Consider the following 14,069-nt stretch of genomic DNA (forward strand, 5'->3'; position numbering starts at 1 on the left):
TGTATAACTCAAGCAAAACAAGAAGGGATAGGAACATGCAGCTTACACTGACATGTACTACCAGGGAGCGCTATGGTGTGCAGCACAATAATTAACACTGTTTCTTATAACAATATAAAAAATTTTTTTTTTTTTTTTATTAAAAATAAATAAAATATCAACAATAATAATATATATATGTGCACTTCATAAGTATTTCATTTTGCAATTGCAAGACAAAGACTAACAGGACTCACAACATTTAACATAGAGAGGCTTTTCTTATAGCTTGATTTGCTGATATGAGGCTGGATTTAAAAGTCATTCAAAGCAACAATTTTTGTGCAAGCAAGGCTTTTTGTATAGTTACCAGTCCCGCATAGTTGGAGGAGACAAATCTCCAAATGGTGTGTCCGGCTTGATTAGTGTCCGTGTTGTTAGGTACACAAATAACCTCTGTAGAATGAGAGGAGCTCTCCTGTTCAGTACGGAGAGGAGATGTAAAAGCTCTGCATCACCAATGAGTCCAACAGCTGTTCTGATCAATGTGGCAGCGATTATCAGCGGAGATGGTATCTGGCTATCAGTGGTCAGCAACAAACCGCGTTTCTCCGCCTTTAGAGTCAGCGGCTTCCTCAGTTGACAACTGAGGAAGCCGCTGACTCTAAAGGCGGAGAAACGCGGTTTGTTGCTGACCACTGATAGCCAGATACCATCTCCGCTGATAATCGCTGCCACATTGATCAGAACAGCTGTTGGACTCATTGGTGATGCAGAGCTTTTACATCTCCTCTCCGTACTGAACAGGAGAGCTCCTCTCATTCTACAGAGGTTATTTGTGTACCTAACAACACGGACACTAATCAAGCCGGACACACCATTTGGAGATTTGTCTCCTCCAACTATGCGGGACTGGTAACTATACAAAAAGCCTTGCTTGCACAAAAATTGTTGCTTTGAATGACTTTTAAATCCAGCCTCATATCAGCAAATCAAGCTATAAGAAAAGCCTCTCTATGTTAAATGTTGTGAGTCCTGTTAGTCTTTGTCTTGCAATTGCAAAATGAAATACTTATGAAGTGCACATATATATATTATTATTGTTGATATTTTATTTATTTTTAATAAAAAAAAAAAAAAAAATTTTTATATTGTTATAAGAAACAGTGTTAATTATTGTGCTGCACACCATAGCGCTCCCTGGTAGTACATGTCAGTGTAAGCTGCATGTTCCTATCCCTTCCTGATGGTTTCCTCAACTAAGCCAGACCGGGTCTCTCATACTGAGGAATCTGAGCTGGCTTTCGAGGAACTAAAGGTGAGCCTAACAAAGGCCCCAGCACTGGGAATGCCAGATTATGGGAAACCCTTTGAACTGTACGGAACGGAATCAGCTGGGTGTGCGGCAGGAGTACTTGTACAAAAACATGGTGATGCCAACCGACCAGTAGCGTACTACAGTGGCCAGCTGGACACAGTAGCACGCTCACTCCCAACTTGCTTACGAAGTGTGGCCGCAATAGCACAACTAGTAAGCAAGAGTGAGGACGTGGTGTTGGGACACGATTTAACTGTTCATGCTCCCCATGCTGTCTCTGCCCTCCTAAATTCTGCCCAAACACGTCATGTGTCCTCAGCACGGTTCACCAAGTGGGAACTGGCGCTGATGGCCCCAGTAAATATTACCATCAAAAGATGCAACACACTAAACCCAGCCACATTCCTTCCTCATGTGCCCTCCAAGGCACAAAGGGTGGAGGGTGATGGGAATGTTGCTGAATATGGTAAAGCAGAGTTTAGTGAGGGTGAGGACAAACATGATTGCATGACCTACCTGAATCAGACCTTTACAGCACGTCCTGACATAAGCGACAGCCCATTAAGTGAGGTAGGCATAACCTTATTCACTGATGGTAGCTGTCATAGACAAACGGACACGGGAGAGCTGTGCACAGGCTACGCGGTAGTAGATGGAGAAGGTATTGTGGAAGCTGAACCCTTGGGACCACCTCACTCAGCACAAGTAGCGGAACTGGTGGCACTGACCAGAGCATGTGAACTGGCCAAAGGAAAATCAGTTAACATATATACCGACTCCAGATATGCTTTCGGAGTAGTGCATGATTTTGGAGCCCTATGGCGCCTCCGAAATTTCATGACGGCGGCTGGCACACCAGTGGCGCATGCGACATACATTAGAAGACTTCTGGGAGCTATCCAGCTTCCAGACAGAGTGGCTGTTATCAAGTGCAAAGCTCACACATCAGAGAAGGACCCAGTGTCCCTTGGTAACAGCCGCGCTGATGAGGCAGCGAAAAGGGCGGCATGCCCTGTAAATATTTCCACCCATCCTACAAACCTCTGTACACTGAACATGGTATCCACATCCAAACTGATAGACATGCAGAATTTGTGTTCCCCACAGGAAAGAGCAGTATGGAAGTCGAAGGGATGTGGCCAAGAGTCCACCGGACTTTGGAGAGATGGACACGGGAAACCAGTGGCCCCCAGAGCATACCTTCCTAGTCTAGCCGAGGCGGCCCATGGGCTGACACATCTTGGGAAGGAAGGTATGTGCAAGCTGGTAAAGGCCTACTGGTGTGCACCAGGGTTCGCTTCTCAAGCAGGTAGAGTGGCAATGTCATGCCTCACCTGTTTGAGGAAGAACGTTGGAAAAGCCATCCCAACAGAGCCATCCCACATCCCTCCTACAGAAGGCCCTTTCCAGGTAATACAAATCGACTTCATACAGTTACCACCCTGTAGAAATTTGAAATATGTATTAGTATGTGTTGACATGTTTTCCAGCTGGGTGGAGGCTTTCCCCGCTGCCTCCAACACTGCTACCTTTACAGCAAAGAAAATATGTCAAGAGTTTGTCTGTAGATATGGTATCCCAAAGGTCATTGAGAGTGACAGAGGCACTCATTTCACAGGAGAGGTCTTCCAAATCATGTGTAAACTCCTGGGGATTAATAGTAAACTTCATACTCCATATCGTCCCCAGGCGAGCGCCAAAGTTGAGAGAATGAATGGTACTATTAAGAACAAATTGGGTAAAGTTATGGCTGAAACAGGGTTGTTATGGCCAGAGGCATTGCCTATTGTGCTGTATAGCATTAGGACCACTCCCAGGGCTCCGCTCAACTTGTCCCCCTTCGAGATATTGTTTGGTCGGCAGCCACACGTCATGATAGACCCACAGGATGATCTCAAATGTAACAATGAGCTAACTGTACAGTATATCCTAAAGCTAAACAAACAGCTAAGGAAACAACAAAAGCAGCTGAATTTACTGAACCCTGATATGCCTACCGAGAATTGTCATAATCTTAAACCAGGAGACTTTGTTATGATCCGAAATTTTTTACGCTCAGGTTGTTTGATAGACCGTTGGGAAGGACCGTACCAAGTTTTGTTGACCAGCACTACATCAATTAAAGTCGCAGAGAGAGAGACTTGGATACATTCGTCCCACTGCAAGAAAGCCAGTAACCCAGAGTTCCAGTGTGCAGAGAGCGAAAAAGAAGAAGTGTCGCTAGAAGCATTGTTCCGGGAAGACTGAAAGGCAGCCAAGGTCGTGCAACCTGAGCGAACAAAGGTCCAAGAGCAGAGCAAATAAAAGTCCCCTGGTAGAGATGATGGAAGGACTCCAAGCAACAGGTTCACAGTTGTACATCTATTTCTTTGTTTTCTTCCTGTTTCCTCTTCCTCATTCAAGGATACTCGGTGGCTGCCACATTCTAGAGCGATCGGAGCGGAGTCCTGACAGTGTAATAATGGACCCAGATATGGGTGGAGTAGAATCCCAAAATCAGCTTGATACTTTACCCATAACAGGAGAAGGTAAAAGGTATGAGGAAAACGTAGTTCAAGGGCTATGTGATGGGTTATTGTCTGGTGAGTACTGTGTCTGTAGATATTGTCAACCGAAAATGGAAGAAGAATGCATCCAGCGATGTCAGTCGACAAGTAAGGCAACTACAGGCCGACATCCTTTGAGTGATTACCACTCACTAGTGGGTAAGGTCTTAAACCAAACAGAATGCTGGGTGTGTTCACAAGTACTACATAAAAGGAGTAGTGTAGGCCTAGTCCCATACCCGCTTAATATTTCAGAGATAAGCGTATTAAATAAAGGGAGGCCACTGGATAAGAGATACCTGTATACCAGGTCCCCTAGTCTTAGATTACACCCATACCAAGTGGATAAGTCCCTGGTATGTATGAACTTCTCGAGTTCCAGAACGATTGGTACTTGGGAAGTGACATGGCACAACCAGACAATAACTTACTCCCAGCGTCCAGATGGAGAGCCTATTGATAAAGAATTACTGTTAAAGATCCGCACCAGTGGGAGACATTATAAATATGTCTACACGGTGAAGAAAAGTAAAATGATGGCCGGCAGAGTATCAGCCGGCTACTGTAATATGACCCTACAACCGGAAACCTGTGAGGAACAAGTCAGGGAGCAGGGGACAGGAATGTTCTTATGGATAATGTGTGATAAAATTACGAAATACTCTGTCCCTTATTTCCTCCCTGACGACGTTTATTATATTTGTGGTAGAAGGGCGTACAAATGGCTCTCCATGAACTACGTTGGAATTTGTTATCTAGGTAGAGTGTTACCTGAAGTGATGACCCTCACACATGATAAGATGGTGAGCATACACAGAGGTATACCTCCTCCTTACACTCATACCCACTATGATCAAATCCACAAAAGGGATTTAACAATTAAGAAAGAACCCCTAGCTTCTGAAATGATACACGAGTCGTTCGGTATCCAACTCCTCATCGCATTAGATATCACCCATACCGCCAGAGGAGTCATAAATTTTAAATATATACAAGCATTAGCCAGCTTGGTAGATAACATCACTGAGATTTATGATGACACTTTTAGATACACTGGGAAGGAGTTACAAGCGTATAAAAGAGAGCTAGTCCAACATCGGATGGTGTTGAACTATCTGACAGCTATGACAGGAGGATATTGTGTCACCCTCTCTACACAGTTTGGGGTGAAGTGTTGTACATATATCACCAACAATACTGAAGACCCAGAAGAAATCATTGATCATCGGATGGATGAGATTCTTCAGCTCAAATGGGAATTTAGAAGGGAACACAATATTAGCCTGGCAGAAATAGGTAGCAAAGTTAGTGAATGGACCTCCTGGTTGAATCCCATGCACTGGTTCTCTGGTTTAGGAGAATGGGCGCAAGGGATCATAGCTAGCATAGGAAAACTCCTTATCTGTATCGGTGGAGCCATCATGGTCTTTGTGCTATTGTTCAAATGTTTAAAGGTGGGGACCCGGGGAAAGACAAAACGTACAGAAATCATGAGTGTAAGATCGAGAGATGCAGAGGAAGACCAGGGTTTGGTATATGACCCTAGAATCGAAACCACCTCCCTTTAAAGAAACCATATTTGTGAACGTGTATATGTTGTAACCACCCCTGTTTTTATTTTTATCCCAAAAATTGTATATTATCCTTCGTGACCCTGAGTAGATTGTTCGATAAATGCGGCCCATCGTTTATCCATGATCCCGGATCGGCCAAGAGCAGATGGTTTACTCCCCTTATATGTTCAATTCACGGATCCTAATTTCTCTGTTAGGATTATGAATTTCTGTATTGTTGTTTAAAATGTTTTGTATTGTAACAGTTTTATATTTACTGTTAAAGGGTGGACTGTGAAAGTCGAGTTGCATACACGCCATTTTACGATAGTATGGCCGCCATTTTGGTTCGCAGAGTTGCGCAAATAAAGTTTCCATACCCGAGTCTGTGTGACAAAGTGGACCAGAAGAGTAGCCATACTATTACACATAAATTCATAAGAACATACTGACACTAAATAAAATATAGTTAAAGGGTTAGAACGCCACACATAGCTTAGTTAGCATTGCATACATCTGTCTGTATAGTGTTTAGTACCGTTCCGTTCCGTTTCTTATGCGCAGTATTCCGGTCATTGCGAATATTTCGCAATATACACGGCCCAATAGTTATGGACATAATCCATATTCCCAGGACAGTTTCTGTTGAAAAAGGTATAACAAAGGAATCCAGATATAACCGGTTTCAACTGCTTTTTACGACCCCTGACGACGAAACCAACAAACAAAGAACTCCAAAAGTTTACTCCCCTGCCCCTATTCAAACCAGGTGCATCACTTTACCCCCAATCACAGAGAACCTGACATACGACCCCCGACCAATAGGAATGGCCTTTGACCTCCCCCTTCTGACCCTATAAGATAGGTGACCCAGGGCGGCCTTGGTCACTTCGGCACATCTTCCTTTCCCTGACCTTCGACTGGGCTATAGTTCAACCCTGAACGATAGCGAGCTCTGACCGGACTGCGCTGCGCATATTTGATGAGGAGACGGTAAACGGTTGCATTCACGGTATTTATTTCCATAGTATTGTTGGCTGATTGTATCCTGTATCTGTTTTCTTCCCCTAGTAGAGCCTGATTATTATATTGTGTTGTTAGTCTATTGTATTACCTGTTATATCTGTATTTTCTATTCCTGTAACCCCCTGTTGTCCGTTAGGGACTTAAATACATCTTTTTACGGAGTTCCTATCTCCTTTCTTCTATACAGTGGTCGTGTCTGTTTATTCACATATAGCGATAAGGTATATTACGGACACTGTCCTAAAAGGTATATTCGCAGATTAGAGTCAGAGTACTGCGAAAGGATCTCTTATTAAGGTATTGGTTCTTTGGTGTACAATACACTATAAAGGTACGCTACGCTGTGTTCGCACGTGGCTAGGTATAAAGGGTACGCTGGTTACGGACATAATACGTAACCTGCGCTTTTCACTTATTGTTTCTTTGGTCATATTTTATCGCCATTAACAAAACACCTCATGTCTTTCTTTCCAATTGCTCAGGCAGACCGTCAGAAATGGTAGACTCCTCCACAAGTAGACGCTCAAGTAGCTCGCTCGGTTAAAGCAACCTCTGCCTATTCCCACAGTGGCTTCTCTTAAAGACCCCACTGATAGAAAGATTGAATACTGGGCATTATTCTAGTTCACTGTTTCTGACAAAATCCTTCTTAAATGGACAAAACCATGTGCACTGCAGGGGGGCAGATGTAAAATGTGCAGAGAGAATTAGATTTGGGTGAGTTATTTTGTTTCTGTGCAGGGTAAATAATGGCTGCTTTATTTTTACACTGCAATATAGTTCGGCATCTTGCCAGTGAGCCTCTGCAGAGCAGTTGTGTCGTACGGCCACTTGGTCCTCACCACATACCTTTCTAAAGTTTTACCAGTGTGACACGTTCGCCACAGCAGATACTGCTTTTGGGCACCGTGTTCTCAATGCAGCTCGTGTATGTTCCCTCCCATAAAGGGACAGCTTTGGTACATCCCAGTGGCCACCATTGGTATAATAGAAAAAAATCGATTTTGGTCCTACCTGTAAAATCCTTTTGTCTGAATCCATGGTGGATACTGGGTGCCCACCCTCACGCACTGTTCTGACAATGAGGGGGACTGTAGTCTACATTCTTGAAACTTATCCTTCCTTCTGGTTGCATGTTTTCCCTTCCTTGTCTTTCTCTTCCTGTTCCTTTTCGGCTAGCTGTTGAACAAACTGAAGCCTGTAGGGGCATGGAGGAGGAGGAGCCTAGGCTGCCCTCAAAGATTGTCAATCGCCTTAGTGTCTGTAGCTGAAGCTCCACCCACATCCCACTGTCCCAGTGTCCATCATGGAGTCAGAAAAAAAGATTTTACAGGTAGGACCAAAATCCAGTTATTTCGGTGTAATGGGCCTGGAAATACCCTTGTGGGTGATGCTAGGGCAAGGTCAGTTAGCAACCCAGTAATATTGCCATGCACATGTACTGGGGAAGGGTCTCCAGTATCTCTGGAGTTCCCTGGATAGTCCTAGCGGAATCTTGGGGCCTAGCCATATCCAGGGGAAGGACATTGCATCCATCCTCCACACTCCTTCAGTCCATATCCTCGATACGAAGCATGGAGTTTGGGCATTTTTGGGACTGGCGAAGAGATCTATTTCTAGATTTGACTTTATGGTGCCACTCAGTCTAGGGACATTTTTAAAGGAGATTGCGAATCTGCTAGCTCGTTTAGTTGGCCTGGGATGTAGGATGTCACCAGGATGATGTCCCTCTGGGTTGCCCATTCCCAAGTCTCTAGGGCTTCCCTGAAGAGGGATTTTGTGCCTCCAACTTTGTTTATATACGACACCACTGTTGTATTGTTTAAACATAGTTCCATGCAAGTATTCATTATGTAGTTTTAGCAACCAATCTTGAACACTACATGATAATAGAATTCAGAGATATTGGTTACATATACCTGCGCAGGTGTATGATATGCCCCCAAGCCGCGTCAAGGCTTCTCTGTATATTGGGGTCCCTAGCACTATATCTAGGTGCAGGGTGTGGCACCCCAAAATCTCATAAGCTAGGAGGCCCAGTGCGGCATGCCAGTGAGATACTAAGTGTTAATAATTAGTGATAGGAAGCCGCAGCTATACATAAAGAGAGAGATAAATGAAATGTAATTAAAATAAGAGAGAGAGAGTGTTAGTGAGGGAAAAGTGTTAATAGAATGTAAGGGCATGCCGCACTAAAGCCACCCAGCCCAACCAGTCCAGGGGCACCACACCCCCACACCACTGTTACCCTAAATTGGGTTTACAATTAGTCAGCAAGGAGCCACATGATAATGGCTCCTTACTTGGTATATCTGAACTAAGAGCTACCTACCTTGGAGCAACCCCAGACTACTCCATGTGGCATATCAGGACCTGCATCTCCACCTAATGCAAGCTCATCTCTGCCTCTCACAACATACATACAGATAGTGGTAGATGCTCAAATTAGTTCAGTAAAACTTTTGAGGTGCATGCAAGGGAGGGGTTAATACTTAGAAAGTAACAAGACATTGGTTCCCCCGGCACACTGAATAGTTTTAGCAACCAATCTTGAACACTACATGATAATAGAATTCAGAGATATTGGTTACATATACCTGCGCAGGTGTATGATATGCCCCCAAGCCGCGTCAAGGCTTCTCTGTATATTGGGGGACCCCCAATATACAGAGAAGCCTTGACGCGGCTTGGGGTCTGGTACCTTCATCTCTAGGATGCCAACTATCAGGAAATCAGATTGTCTGTTTGTCCTTTGATATTCAAAAACTTGGTTGGCTGGCTTCCAAACGAACCCTAGCTCGTTGGTTAAGGTCCACAATATGTCAGGCATGTTTGTTAGTGGGTGAGCCGGTCCCTCAGTTAGTGCAGGCACATTCCACAAGGTTGGTTGGGGGCCTCCTGGGCCATGCGGCCAGGTGTCTTGGCTGAGTGCATCTGTAGAGCAGCCACATGGTCTCCTGCTCACACGTTAATAAAATTCTATAATTTGACACCTTCGACTCGGCTGATGCGGCCTTTGTCAGAGGTGTCCTTAGTGCAGCTTGGGAGCGTTCCCACCCTTAGGGGACACAGTTTTAGGACATCCCATTTTTCCCAGCATCCACCAAGGCCGGTAGAAAAACTGTGATTTTTGGTTCTAACCTGTAAAATCCTTTTTTTGTAGGCCAAGGTGGATGCTGGGCGCCCACCCTTGTGCTCCAGATCAGCAGTTAGTCAAGTTGGCAGTTGTTCATCTGCCCCTTAGTTGTTCTGTTGAATGGTTCTTCTCTCCTATCCCTATTCCTTGGCTTGTTACGTTAAAACTGGTCTCTGAGGACAGGAAGGGGGTGTAAGGGGGAGGAGAGGAGCTATGGGCTACACTGTCTTAAAGACATAATACTCCTTGGTGCTCTGTCCTCCTATCCAGGTATACCCATTTTTCCCCAGCATCCACCTTGGCCTACGAAAAAAGGATTTTAAAGGTAAAAAAAAAATGTAAATGATGGGGATGCCACTTTACTGGGGTCAGGGGCACCCGAAGTACGTACTGAACAAGCAGATGTACCAGGCCTAATTGATGCTGATGCTCTTGTCAGATTCAGATGAGCCTAAGCTGGTAGAAAAACCTAAATATGTCTTTAAAAAGCAAAAGGTTATTAAATCCCAGTTCCCACTTTCTGATCACTTAATGGAAATCCAAACCGATCAATGGGAAGCCTTAGGCAAGAAATCAGTTATCTCTAAAAGACAAGAAATCCTCTATCTCTATCCTTTGCTACCAGATGATTGTAAGTTATGGGAGACTCCTTCCCCATTAGATTCCCATGTAACACGGCTGGTTAAGCCGTCACTACTCCCTCTTACCACAGGATCCTCATTAAAAGGAACCTACAGACAGGCACATTTTTATGCTCACGGGAGCAATTCAAAGACCCACAGTGGCTTCGTCCTGATCCGTAAAGCCATTCTGCCATGGCTCCAAATCTTGGAGGATGAGCTGCCCTCTGATGCATCAGAAGATTCCAGACTCTGTGTGTCTCATATTAAACAGGCTGCATCATGGAGGCACTGTCAGATGCAGGTGTACTAGCCACTAAGGTGTCAGCAAATTCTTTTCTGGTATGTTGTATTCTATGTCTGACCTAGAGTCCAACAAGACCCTAGAACTGTTACCCTTTAAGGGAGATATTTTATTTGGGGATGGCTCAAAAAATTGTAGCCTCCCTGGCAGCGGCTAAAACTGTGTGCCTTCCTACAACTCTACCACAGAGACCGAAGACTACTCCCTTCAGGTCCTTTCATCCCCAAGGTAAAGCGAGAGGTCAATCTTTCTCTCAAATTTCAAATAGCTCTAAGCCAACCAAGTCTAAGCCCAAACAAACTTGGGCCACTAGACAGCACCCAGCCAAACCAGATAAACCTTCAGCATGACGGGGCGGACCTCCCGCAGGGGGACCCCAAAGTGGGAGTCAGACTTCTACACTTTACACAACAGTGGCTCCCCACATCGGCGGACGCCTGGGTGAGAGAAGTCGTGTCAAGGGGATATTCAATCTCATTCAAAAGAATCCCCTCACAAATGTTATTTTGCACAGGCCTCCCACAAAATCCGCAAAAAGCGGAACAATTAAATACTAGCCTCCCTGTTGCGGTCTCAGGTCATCATACCAGTCCCACTACTCTCCCCTGTTCCTAGTCCCAAACCAAACGGGATTTACAGGCCCATAATAAATTTAAAAGCACTCAATAAGTTTGTCAAGGTGCCAAAATTCCGCATGGAGACCTTGCTAGTGCTAGCAATTGAGCCAGGAGACTACATGATATCCCTGGACATATGGGATGCTTATCTACATGTTCCCATTCTTCCTTCACATCAGCCATTCCTATCCTCTCCCGCAACTTTCAGTTTCAGGCCCTTCCATTTGGCTTGGCCACTGCCCCCAGGATTTTCACAAAAATCATGGCGGTCATGGTGGCCTGTCTACATCAGCAGGGCATCAGAGTGTTTTCCTACCTGGACAATTTGCTCCTTGTGACCTAATCACCAGAAGTACTGTTAGCGCACCTGCAGACAACAATTGCTGTTTTCCAACAGCACGGTTGGCTCCTCAATTGGGAGAAATCCTCCCTGACACTGGGCCTTATTCTGGTTGGAGCGGCCGGGCCGTACGCGTACGTCCCGGGATTTTTTATGATCTGCGCATGCGTACATTCGCCAATGCGCAGGCGCGACCGCTCACCAACGCTTACGGACGGGTCTCTACGTGCGAAAAAACCTGTACGCGAGTGTACGGTATTGGGGGCGGCATAGGGGCGTGAAGAGGGGAGCGGCCGAAATAATGAGGGAAAATGGGCGTAAATATGGGCGTACACGGGGGTGTGCACCAAAAATGAGCGGTGCTACTACCGCACGATCGACTAAGGCACCGTTCATTTCGGACACAGAACAGGCGGCCGCCAACCGCCAGCTCAAACCACCCCTACAGATACCGCATGCCAGCGTGCGCCTGAGTTTGCTAATTGACGCTGATTCCTACTCAAACACATACACCTGAATGTAATAAGCAATGCTGCAGTCTATTAAGTCCAAACCATGATTTCACTACCTGCAAGCCACACACAGCACTCAAACACATTGGAAGCTTATCTTTATATACTTCTCGACATTTAAAGGTTTGTTTAATTTAAGGTAAGAATCTTTTGAAGACCTGCTTATATATGCTAAGGTAGCTATTTGCTAAACAGTTAGACACATTCACTACGTGCTTTCATAGACTTTACACAGTAGCACACTCAATCTACACAAGTCGACATGTGTCAACGTGTTCACTCTAATACAAACATAGGTTTTGTATTTAGGATACAATAACATAAACCACATCTAACACCTACAAAGGATGTTTCAGCAATGTTTTAAGCCCATGACCACTATTTTGCACACAATCTTTGTATAGTACCCAAAATACAGAACTCTACCACTATCTCATCTGCTATGAATTGGATTTGACTACACTCTGGATGTAAGATGCCACCAATAACATTATTGCACTCACATCTCTCTAACAAAGGATTCCTACATCTGCTTATGATACTGTCAAATCATATATATGTAAAAACTTATACATGTTTGTTCACAAGCAATTTTATCATGTTTGGCCCATTCACACATCTTTTTTTAGGGAGGACACATATGCATTCCTACACAAATGTACCTTTTGACCATTGTTTGTCTGCCTCACCCACTCCATGAGGAAAGCATTGTTCTGGACCTGCTTTTACCTACTACTGTAGGAGCTACCTCACCTGCACACAAACTGCTTTCTCACCTATTAAGTTGCTCTGCACATGTGCTGACACAAACTAATTAGCAGGGAAAAGTTGGATAGGAACATGGGAATGGCCATGGAGAGGGTTACACATGGGAAACTTCGACCACACTTCAACAAATGTTCAAAAATACCCTGGTCAGTAAGTACACATAAATCTAGTATTTGTTTCACACAAGAAATTACACATACAACAATTTGGATTTAATTGTTAAAAGAAATTTATTTGCTGTTCAGCATCACAGCTTAAAGTGTGAACACTTTAATGTCAGAAATGAAATAAACAAATAAAATAGACACAAAAATAAAAAAACAGCCAGAACAAGAGGTTGCATATCTCCAAACATGTGTTACCCTGCAAATGCAATGGTGAAAGAAATGGGGACACCAGAATACATACTGCAACAACCAGGGTGAATACTAAGCAAGATACACACCACCAAAAATTTATCCTGCATTTGTAGAGGTCAAAATAAGAACTTTAATGCCCATGGCACGCAAATGGATAGATGGACAACTCAGGAAGTGGATGTCCAGTGCAATTTAAACATTTGGGGTCCAACCACAGAGGAAGTGAACCAGGTCTCATTATTTGGGCCCTTTTTTCCCCCTTTTAGATGGGGCCTTGGGGACAGGGGCCTTTGGGTCAGCTGGCTTGCGGCGTCTTCCCCTAGTGGCCACAGGAGGGTCAGCAGAGGTGGAAGGTTGGGGAGCAGCTTGGGGTGGGCCAGCAGATGGGGGATTGTCCCTTAGGGACCTGGCGGTGGTCAGCTGCTCCGCAAGAAGTTCATTCTGGCGGCTGAGGTGTTGGCCAATGCTTAGCATGCCAGCCGCCAGAGTGTCATTAATGCGGTTCAACGCCTCACACTGCAGCCTGTTTGTGGCCTTCCACTCATCAAAAAAATCCCCAAACTGCTGCTGACGGAGCGCGGCATCCACCCCTTGCTGCTCGATCCTCTCCAGCATCACCATCACGCTCTCATCCCATGTCTCCTGTGGCTGGGGCTGGGGGTGTCTTCTTGGTGGAGGCTGGACCACTCGCTCCACCTGTGGCTCTGCAGAGGAAGATGCTGCCGGTACATCCTGGGTTTCTGCTTCTGCTAGGATAATAATTGAAAAAAATGTCACCATCACATACGCACTAAAAAATCTCTTTCAAAATACAATGCATTACTGTGACTTACCATCAAAAGGAGCATCAAAGACCTCCGCCGGGAGCTCACTGTCCATATTGGAGATCCCCCTGACCTCGCCCACATCAATCACGTCCAAGGCGTCCTGCTCCAGGGGGGTATACTCCAAATGATCGGGCATAGGACCTCTCCCGGTGGACATGCTGTGG

The sequence above is a fragment of the Crinia signifera genome, chromosome 12 (genome assembly GCF_055691185.1).
Source record: "Crinia signifera chromosome 12, ASM5569118v1, whole genome shotgun sequence".
In the NCBI taxonomy this organism is placed as follows: Eukaryota; Metazoa; Chordata; class Amphibia; order Anura; family Myobatrachidae; genus Crinia; species Crinia signifera.